General features: G+C 38.3%; 1 protein-coding gene across 1 annotated transcript in view; it reads left to right on the top strand.

Annotated features, from left to right (window-relative positions):
• Positions 1 to 10,430: 10,430 nt before the first annotated feature.
• The window catches only part of acsf3 (acyl-CoA synthetase family member 3), a 121,510-nt gene continuing 120,158 nt past the window's right edge, over positions 10,431 to 11,782 (top strand). The window contains exon 1 of the mRNA XM_062033650.1: positions 10,431 to 10,550. The gene's annotated coding sequence lies outside the window, so the exon portion shown is untranslated. The remainder of the gene's footprint in view (positions 10,551 to 11,782) is intronic.

Genomic DNA, 11,782 nt, shown 5'->3' with positions numbered 1-11,782 from the left:
AAGAAGTGAAAATAATATTCATGGTATAAATATTGGCTCTCAGTATAATAAGCTATCGATGTATTGTGACGACATATTTTTTTTACCTGTCACATGTTAACTCCTGTCTTCTTTATATCAATAATGTCATCACTGAATATGGCTGTTTATCAGGGTATAAAGTTAATTGGGGCAAATGTGACATATTACCACTTAATAAACACTGCAAGAAATTACAAGTTCAGAACTCCAAATCTAAATTGTATTGCATTATTATGGTATTGTTGTGTATTGTTTAAAAAAAAAAATAAAAAAATAAAATAAAAATCGTTTTTGAATCGAGAATCGTTTTGAATTGAAAAAAAATCGATTTTGAATCGAATCGTGACCCCTAGAATCGATTTTGAATCGAATCGTGGGACACCCAAAGATTCCCAGCCCTACTGTATATATATATATATTATATATATATAGATATGTATGTATATATATATATATATATATATATATATATATATATATATATATATATATATATATATATATATATATATATATATATATATATATATATATATATATTTATATATATATATATATATATATATATATATATATATATATATATACATATATATATATATATATATATATATATATATATATATATATATATATATATATATATATATATATATATATATATATATATATATGTATATATATATATATATATATATATATATATATATATATATATATATATATATATATTAGATATATATATAGCGCACTTTCCGCGCGCGATGATGTCACGTTATCGATGAGAAAATGCATTTTTAGACAATATGATTTGCCTGAGCGGCTAGGAGACACCGTGAGTAGCAAGCGGTACAAAGTAAATAAGAAAAAAAAAAAAAAAGAATTTTTTTCAATTTTTTTATCTTTTTTTTTTTTTTTAATACTTGGGACTTCCCGCGGGCCTGATTTTGGACGCTGGCGGGCCGTAGTTTGGGGACCCCTGGACTAGACGTATAAGATGTCATCGGATTTAGTGATTAGGAGTGACAGATTGTTTGGTAAACGTATAGCATGTTCTATATGTTATAGTTATTTGAATGACTCTTACTATAATATGTTACGTTAACATACCATATCAGTTGGTTATTTATGCCTCATATAACGTACACTTATTCAGCCTGTTGTTCACTATTCTTTATTTATTTTAAATTGCCTTTCAAATGTCGATTCTTGGTGTTGGCTTTTATCAAATAAATATCCCCAAAAAATGCGACTTATACTCCAGTGCGACTTATATATGTTTTTTTCCTTCTTTATTATGCATTTTCGGCCGGTGCGACTTATACTCCGGAGCGACTTATACTCCAAAAAATATGGTAAGCCTCAAAACCACACCGTTTTTCGCCAACTTTTTGAAAACAAAAGCTAGTGGAACCTTGGAAGGATTGATAAGTTATATTTAGTCCAAGGTGTGAATCCTCTCCGCCAGCTATGATGACATATGTGGCGAGAAGACGACAGACAGGAAACGGGGGTCCAGTGTCATATCCCCGGTGCGTGTGCAGGTCCCGCATGGCGACGGTCCGCTTATCCCCCTGCCACCGCGCATATGTTGGCGACATGGAACAGTTGGACGCGGCCGATGGCTAAAATGGGTCAGGCGGCCACAGATGGAGGAAAAGAACTCTCATTGGGTCATTGTCAGATGCCTTACACCCCCAAAATGTGAGAACATGTGTGAGACATCCCGGAGTATCGCCCAGATTGTGTTCACAAATTGTGTGGTGCCTCTAAATTGACGCCAGAAACATCGACTTTGTTGGGGGTTTTTTTGTTCAGTGAGACATTTATTTCCTTTTAATGACTTGTTTCAAGATAGTCTATTTCTGTAAATGATCTCATTAAATAATGCATGAATCCTAATGGCAAAAATCCATGCGCTCGCAGGAGATTGGTATTATGGATTACAATATGGTTCTAACTGGAATTAGCTTTGTTTAGGACTTTTTGGATGGTCATCAATAGGGGTGTGCTGATCCAATATCGAACATTGCTCTGATACCTGCGAATAAACAAGTGTCGGATGATATCGGCTTGCATCTAAAAGGTGTGATACAAGCAGTCCTGCTACACCAGGTGTATCAAACTCATTTTAGCTCAGGGCCGTGCTGGCTGTCCAGAGTCGGGACCCGGGGTGGACCGCTCGCCTGTGCATCGGTTGAGGACATCTCCGCTCGAGATGGTCTCCTGCTGGCCCCACTATGGACTGGACTCTCACTATAATGTTAGATCTACTATGGACTGGACTTGCACAATATTATGTCAGACCCACTCGACGTCCATTGCATCCGGTCTCCCCTAGAGGGGGGGAGGGGGAAGAGAGGTCTCCAACATATGCGGTCCCATTGGGGTTGTGAGTTTTTCCTTGCCCTTATGTGGGCTCTGTACCGCGGATGTCGTTGTGGCTTGTGCAGCCCTTTGAGACACTTGTGATTTAGGGCTATATAAATAAACAGTGATTGATTGATTGATGGAGGAAAATCATGGCATAATAATGTAAAAATAAAGACAAGTTCAAATTTTTGTTTTGTTTTACTTTGGCCGAAAATAGAACAAGCGCATTTTTAAAATATACAAATTACAAATAATCCTCTTGAAAAAACACTTCAAGTTAGTTGAAAATTCTGGGGAAATAAATAGGTGTAGTTTCAAAAACACCCTGAAGAACACAATGAACGTATACTTTGTCTCAGTGTACTTACAAAGACATTACACTTTAAGCACTTCCTGTTCAGCATTCTCATGTTGGCAGTTCACCATTAAAGACTGTGTTTGGAACAAGCAATCGAGTGACATCTGCAACTGGCACAACACATTCATTTATCATCATTCAAATATGTCTGTAACGGGGTCGAGGTCGTCCTTCCAGGATGCGGCGGAAAGACAGGAAGCAGCTTCCAGGTAAGAAGAAGGATTTATTCCTATAAATCAGGCCGGAACAAACAAACAAAACAAGGGTGCATAAAACACTGGAAGGTAACGGGATGGCTACACGGGGAAACTAAGGCGGAACTTAGCACAAAAAACATAAGGAATACACGTGACAGTTGCATGAGAGCAAACAAAAGCGCCAGACTGAGTGAAGCGACAGACAGGACTAAATAGCTCTCTGATTAAATGATAAATAAATAAATGGGTTATACTTGTATAGGGCTTTTCTACCTTCAAGGTACTCAAAGCGCTTTGACAGTATTTCCACATTCACACACACATTCACACACTGATGGCGGGAGCTGCCATGCAAGGCGCTAACCAGCAGCCATCAGGAGCAAGGGTGAAGTGTCTTGCCCAAGGACACAACGGACGTGACTAGGATGGTAGAAGGTGGGGCTTGAACCCCAGTAACCAGCAACCCTCCGATTGCTGGCACGGCCACTCTACCAACTTCGCCACGCCATCCTGGGAACAGGTGTCCCGAACACTAATCAGAGGCAGGCGAAAACAATAAACAACCATAGCAACCAAGGAGACACAAAACAGGGGTGCTAAAACAGCACCAACAAGTGACATAAAACGTAAACAAACTATGATCCGGGCAACGGATCATAACATTTGCAATTACACTATAATCAAAACAATTGTCAAAATGACACCACAATAGCTGAATTAAAGGTAAAATGGTAGATTTAAGCCATGTTGTTCCAGACCACAGCAAACGTTACCCAGCTTGCAAAGATTGTAATAAATCCATTAGAAGAAGACAGTCTGCTGTTTCCTTTAACTTGGACACACACATCTATACTCTTGGCCATTTTGAGTCAGTAATTTCCAGGAGTTATCTCACCCTCTGAGAAGCCTCCGTTTTACTAATGTTTTCCAATGTTGTAGAAATGTGTAGAATAAATAATACATTTGAACATTTCTGGCGACGAAGACTTTCGACAGCCTGCGACACATACCGTATTTTTGGGACTATAAGTCGCAGTTTTTTTCATAGTTTGGCCGGGGGTGCGACTTATACTCAGGAGCGACTTATGTGTGAAATTATTAACACATTACCGTAAAATATCAAATAATATTATTTAGCTCATTCACGTAAGAGACTAGACCAGTGGTTCTTAACCTTGGTTCGATCGAACTCTAGGGGTTCGGTGAGTCGGCCTCAGGGGTTCAGCGGAGCCTCCGCCACGAAGGTCAGGACACACCCGACTCATCGTGTAAATACAAACTTCTCCCTATCTGCCTATTATGGATACGGCAACAGCAGAAGTCACACTGATTTGCAGGTGTGTAATTCGTTGTTGAGTTCATGCGCTGTGTTGGTTTTGTTCTATGAACAAGGTGATGTTCATGCACGGTTCATTTTGTGCACCTGTAAAAAAAATATAACTTTGTCTTAAATTTGAAAAAAATAAAATACAATTTTTATTTTTCACTAAAGAAGGGTTCGGTGAATGCGCATATGAAACTGGTGGGGTTCGGTACCTCCAACAAGGTTAAGAACCACTGGACTAGACGTATAAGATTTCATGGGATTTAGCGATTAGGAGTGACAGATTGTTTGGTAAACGTATAGCATGTTCTATATGTTATAGTTATTTGAATGACTCTTACCATAAAATGTTACGTTAACCTACCAGGCACGTTCTCAGTTGGTTATTTATGCCTCATATAACGTACACTTATTCAGCCTGTTGTTCACTATTCTTTATTTATTTTAAATTGCCTTTCAAATGTCTATTCTTGGTGTTGGGTTTTATCAAATACATTTCCCCCAAAAATGTGACTTATACTCCAGTGCGACTTATAAATGTTTTTTTCCTTCTTTATTATGCATTTTCGGCCGGTGAGACTTATACTCCGGAGCAACTTATAGTCCGAAAAATACGGTAAGTGTACCTTATTAAAATGTACACGCAACAAGGGGCTGGGGAATTGTTGATTCATGCAAATGTTTGCTTAATAAAAAACTATGCTTTTTTTAGTGCTCTCCCTTTCTCGCGTCAATAATAATACATATACACTACCGTTCAAAAGTTTGGGGTCACATTGAAATGTCCTTATTTTTGAAGGAAAAGCACTGTACTTTTCAATGAAGATAACTTTAAACTAGTCTTAACTTTAAAGAAATACACTCTATACATTGCTAATGTGGTAAATGACTATTCTAGCTGAAAATGTCCTGTTTTTGGTGCAATATCTACATAGGTGTATAGAGGCCCATTTCCAGCAACTATCACTCCAGTGTTCTAATGGTACAATGTGTTTGCTCATTGGCTCAGAAGGCTAATTGATGATTAGAAAACCCTTGTGCAATCATGTTCACACATCTGAAAACAGTTTAGCTCGTTACAGAAGCTACAAAACTGACCTTCCTTTGAGCAGATTGAGTTTCTGGAGCATCACATTTGTGGGGTCAATTAAACGCTCAAAATGGCCAGAAAAAGAGAACTTTCATCTGAAACTCGACAGTCTATTCTTGTTCTTAGAAATGAAGGCTATTCGACAAAATTGTTTGGGTGACCCCAAACTTTTGTATATATATATATACCGTATTTTCGAATTATTGTAAGGCGCACTGCCAATGAATGGTCTATTTTTGTTCTTTTTTCATATATAAGGCGCACCGGATTATAGGGCGCATTAAAGGAGTCATATTGTTATTATTTTTCTAAATGTAAAACACTTCCTTGTTGTCTACATAACATGTAATGGTGGTGACTTATATATGTTTTTTTCCTTCTTTATTATGCATTTTCGGCCGGTGCGACTTATACTCCGGAGCGACTTATAGTCCGAAAAATTCGGTAGTCATTTTGATAGTAGGCTATTATAGCTAACATAGACACTTACATCATGTGTTGCCTTCTTTATAAGACTTATATACGGCTTTTAATTTTTTGCGGCCCCAGACAGATTTTTTGTATTTCTGGTCCAATATATGGCTCTGTCAACATTTTGGGTTGCCCACCCCTGGCCTTGCCTTACTAAGAACAGAAAGGTACAGGAAGCTGCCTATCAGTCCTTTCAAATCAAAGATATCACAAATGGCATCTCTTTTGAAACAGGCGCAGCTGACATTTCTCCTCGGTAAGTGGAGGTCATCCTCAGACAATGGCCACTCGCTCGTTTTTCCCAGTTTAAATAGATGCTAGGCAAATGTCCTTGACTGTCAAAACCCTGGTTAGAATGGAGACGCGAGGCGATAATTGAGGAGTTGAAAGGTCATCCTTTTGTTCGGGCGGTCCTTTTCAGAAGGATCCTTGGCTTCTTATTCACACGTGATCGCTCAACATCACCCGGAGCGTCGAGATAATGACGGCGCTGAAAACGCATTCGCCATGTTGTTACCCAGCGTTAATCCAGAAATCGCTCCAGGAGCCTCCGGTTGATGTTTCTTCTCGCATCTTTCACCTCAAATGAACCATGGCATGACACGCCATGTTGGCAGCCATGCGTTGGTGCGTGGAACACATATGTTAACACCGTCTCTTGGATTAAAGTCAAGTTTGCAGCTGCAGCTTTGGAATAATTCAACGCTGGCATTTTTTTTTTTTTTTTTTTTTTTACCCCGGAGGAGCCACAGGTAGTTGATGAAGTGGCAGTGCCAAGACTCCCAACTGGCGGAGACTAAGCGCAGCTGCCGCCGAGTCGGCGCGGCCAGATGCCGTTGCTGATGCACCATGTGTTCCAAGCGGGGCAACAGTGTGTTTGCGCGCGAGCCGGCTGGGAGAGGAGGGAAGGATACGCTTGCCAACACATTCTCACGCCGATGCCAACCTGACACATGCTCGGGTAGTCCCCACGGTTCACGGGTGCCATCTCTCACCGATCTGTAGGGGGTCCTCTCTTTTGCCTCAGCCCTTTTGCCAAGACGGGGAGCTGGCACCTGCTCGTCGCCAACCCTGCCCGTCGGCGGCGGCGGCGGCGGGGACGTTTCAGGTGGTCCTCACCAAATGAGGCGTTGGCATCAGGCCATGGTAGCTCCATCATGTCGTTTTAACCTTTCACCGTTATCTCCTTGTAACAAATGTATATAAACTACGCCCCTTAATAATCCGCCAGTCTCGCTGTCGTAAACGAGCCTCCAGTGCCCGCCAGCGAAAAATATGGCTGACTTCCAGGACGCGAATCCCAAATCGTCGGTCGTTTGTTCACATGAACGCATTTTTAGACTGCATCCTTGGTTCTGTTACAAAAAAAAAAAAAAAAAAAAAGTGTTGAAAAACAAACAAAAGGGTTTTTTCCCAGAAACGACGTTTTCCTTCCCGAATCGGAACGGACGGGTTTTTGACGATGCCATCCCTGAGAGCGGAGGGGAGCGCTCTGATACGAAAGGCTGCACGTTCATTAGGAACATGCCATCAGCGTTTGCAGCGTAGGGGGTTTGCGAGGGAAGTGAAAACTTTTTGAACGTGTGCCATGTCTGTACCATTCTCCCCTTATCCGAGGCCCTCGACTGCCAGCTGGCGGCTGAATGTGCCCACTTGCACGGCGATGCCAAGCTAGTTGGCACGCCGGCAGGTGATGTAAGGCCAAATGTATAGTACTCGCCCCCCTCACGCCCATTCCCCCCTCTGTTTACTGACTAGTACCCCCCCGCCCCGATGAATATGTTGTTCTGATCTTGACACAAGCACGCATTAAGACGCTTGTTTCTATCATTGCATCATTATTATTATAAGTAAGAAATAAGTTCCGTCTGCACCATTTGAACCAAATCAGACCTTCCGTGACAATCAAATCTGCATTTATTGATATTTCCACACATAGGTTATTGCATCACAAGCTGGTCCCACATTAGAAACGCAATATTTAACATTTGATTTTGAAAACATTAATAGAAATCCTTGATCATGAGCCTCTGTGTAATGTTTTAGTCCAAAAAATGCTCGATTTTCAAAATGTTGTTCATTTTAAGAATAGCTGTTTAATTTATAAAGTTATTCACCAACACTTTCCACATGCATGCATTAAACTGAGGAGAGACTCCAAGAAAGTCACGTCTGGTACAGCCTCGCAATAAATATTAGAGAATTTCACACTTTCGGCACTTTTAAAAAGCATCTTAAACTAATCCCGTTCATGCTGTTTTACATTTTTTATTTATTTTTTTATTTTTGTGTCTGTTTTTCACATGTTATTGTCCTGTTTACCATGAATTGATTAACGTGGACCCCTTAAAGGCCTACTGAAATGACATTTTTTTATTTAAACGGGGATAGCAGATCCATTCTTTGTGTCATACTTGATCATTTCGCGATATTGCCATATTTTTGCTGAAAGGATTTAGTAGAGAACAACGAAGATAAAGTTCGCAACTTTTGGTCGCTGATAAAAAAAAGCCTTGCCTATACCGGAAGTAGCGTGACGTCACAGGAGGAAGGACTCCTCACATTTTCCCATTGTTTACAATGCAGCGAGAGAGATTCGGACCGAGAAAGCGACGATTACCCCATTAATTTGAGCGAGGATGAAAGATTTGTGGATGAGGAAAGTGAGAGTGAAGGACTAGACTGCAGTGCAGGACGTATCTTTTTTCGCTCTGACCATAACTTAGGTACAAGGGTTCATTGGATTCCACACTTTCTCCTTTTTCTATTGTGGATCACGGATTTGTATTTTAAACCACCTTGGATACTATATCCTCTTGAAAATGAGAGTCGAGAACGCGAAATGGACATTCACAGTGACTTTTATCTCCACAACAATACATCGGCGAAGCTCTTTAGCTACTGAGCTAACGTGATAGCATCGGGCTCAAATGCAGATAGAAACAAAATAAATAAACCACTGACTGGAAGGATAGACAGAAGATCAACAATACTATTAAACCATGGACATGTAAATACACAGTTAATAATTTCCAGCTTGGCGAAGCTTAACAATGCTGTTGCTAACGACGCCATTGAAGCTAACTTAGCTACGGGACGGCGGCGGGCGTTGTAGCTTTCGACGACACCCCGGCCGCCATCAGAGTCGGCAAGAAACATATATTTCCCCAAAGTTACGTACGTGACATGCACATAGCGACACGCACTTACGGGCAAGCGATCAAATGTTTGGAAGCCAAAGCTGTACTCACGGTAGCGCGTCTGCTATCCATCTCAAAGTCCTCCTGGTTGTGTTACTGCAGCCAGCCTCTAATACACCGATCGCACCTACAGCTTTCTTCTTTGCAGTCTCCATTGTTCATTAAACAAGTTGCAAAAGATTCACCAACACAGATGTCCAGAATACTGTGGAATTTTGGGATGAAAACAGAGCTTTTTGTATTGGATTCAATGGGTCCGAATACTTCCATATCAACCATCGACGTCACGCGCATACGTCATCATACATAGACGTTTTCAACCGGAAGTGTGGCGGGAAATTTAAAATTGCACTTTATAAGTTAACCCGGCCGTATTGGCATGTGTTGCAATGTTAAGATTTCATCATTGATATATAAACTATCAGACTGCGTGGTCGGTAGTAGTGGGTTTCAGTAGGCCTTTAAACAAGTTGAAAAATGTATTGGGGTGTTACCATTTAGTGGTCAATTGTACGGAATATGTACTGTACTGTGCAATCTACTAATAAAAGTCTCAATCAATCAAAAAAAATCTATTGTCATTCTGTCTTCCCTTTTCTCTGTTTTGTGACTACCAACTATGCTATAATCTGATTAATTTGCAGCCTGTAAATCAGATTGTTCATTAATGTGCACTGGCCTGAATTAATAAATAAATACATATAGAATTATCAATTTCCTTTATTTAACCAGGTAAAGACTCATTGAGATTAAAATATCTTTGTCAAGAGTGACCTGACAAAGAGGGCGGCACAAACAAAGTTACAATAATAATTACAACAAGACAATACAACAGAACAACAGCAGTCATACCACAACAGGTCAAAAATAATTTAAAACGATTAAGTCATAATTGAATAAATAAATACATGTGTGTTGTATCTATTTATTGTATAGCAAATATTAAAATGTGTCAAATTGGTATATTGTGTGTATATTTTTAGATTTTGACTAAAGCAGCAGCGCTAACTTATTTTTTTTAATATATATGTATTTTTTAGTGGAACAATAAACCCAACGCACCCACCCATCGGGACTACAAAATAAAATACAACAACAATGTAATAGTAGTAATAATAATAACAATAACAATGGTAGCAATGGATACAAAATGAGGAGAAAGGGAAAAACAACACAACAAATAAAAACAAATAAACAACACATAAAAAATACATACATACATAAATATATACAGTATAAACTTACTATATACTTAAACGTACTAAAGCAATAAAGGAAATTATATTAAAGGTATTTCAAAATATTTTTGGAAGAAAATTATTAAAATTAAAATACCTAATATATATATATTTTTTTAATTTAATGTATTTTTTAAATCACAACTTGACTCGTCTATTTCCTGGGGAACGCCATACTGCAGCAAGAATTAGAGGGAACTCTTGAATCATCAGTAGGTGTTTCCTGCCGGAACCATTAAGTGGTGCACTGTCCTTCTTCACAACACACCGGCTTGTAGGTGAGGTGATTTTTAATAATAACACACTTTGCAAGACAGCCTCGACTGCAGCTTTGCGGTGTTTTTTATAAATGTATTTTTTTAAAATATAAATGCTTTACGGAAGACACCCCGCTGTTCTTTTTCTTTATTTTTTTTTTGCCTTGTTAAATGTCGACTTGTAGTGAATTTACTGTAAGGGACAAGCGGTAGAAAATGGATGGATGGATAATGAAGCAGGATTGTCCTTTCTCTTTCTCGGTACATTATTAGCAAACCAAAACAAATCTCATATAAAATGAACTTAATATTTCCTTTACTAGTTTGTTGCGAGCACAAATGCAGTCAAAGTGAGGAAACTCGAGCTCTAAAAAACTTACAGCTAACTACTTTTTAAAGCTCCGATGATATACATATTGTTATGGACCTACCATTCATAATTGTTTTTCATATTTTGCTTATTTGTTTGTATTGCACCTACCATTCATATGATTGAAAAGATTATATGACAACGACCTCAAAACTTTTGAGGTCGTTGTCATATAATATATAATACATAATATATATAATATATAATACAATTTGAGTCAAAAGGGACAAGCGGTAGGAAATGGATGGATGGATATAATTTTGTATCCCTGTATAATTATTTATTTATTTTTCATTTTAATTTATAACTTGGAGCGTAGACTACGGAAATTAATTTGTGTATTTTACTATAAAAGCTTTTTTTTTTTACACTGATATTATGAAACTTAATTTTTTTTGCGTTTGAATTTTGTAAACTGAATTATGCTGACAATTTAATTGGATACAAATTTGTGAGCAAAATTAGCGTGTTCAAAAATTCAGTTTGTTAAAAATACAATTTTTGAAAATTAATTTGTAAACAATTATTGTAAAAAAAATAATGTATAAAAAAAATTCAGTGCAGACATATTTGTTGCTTCAAAAGACCCACTTCTGGTAAATTAAGACTAAAGCAATCGATCATTTCTTAGAACTAGCCAATGAGGTGATTAATTTTTACCTGAAGTGAGTCTTATGCCATGATGGTTTTAAAAATAATTTGTACAATCACCCCAAAAGGGACAAGCGGTAGAAAATGGATGGATGGATGGATATAATTTTGCATCCCTGTATAATTTTTTTATTTTATTTTTTCATTTTAATTTATAACTTGGAACGTAGACTACGGAGATTAATTTGTGTCTTTTACTGTAAAAGCTGAATTATGCCGACAATTTAATTGG

The sequence above is a fragment of the Entelurus aequoreus genome, linkage group LG02 (genome assembly GCF_033978785.1).
Source record: "Entelurus aequoreus isolate RoL-2023_Sb linkage group LG02, RoL_Eaeq_v1.1, whole genome shotgun sequence".
Classification (NCBI taxonomy): Eukaryota; Metazoa; Chordata; class Actinopteri; order Syngnathiformes; family Syngnathidae; genus Entelurus; species Entelurus aequoreus.
The sequence above is the reverse complement of the archived record's forward strand: the minus strand, read 5'-3'. Positions and strand labels throughout refer to the sequence as shown.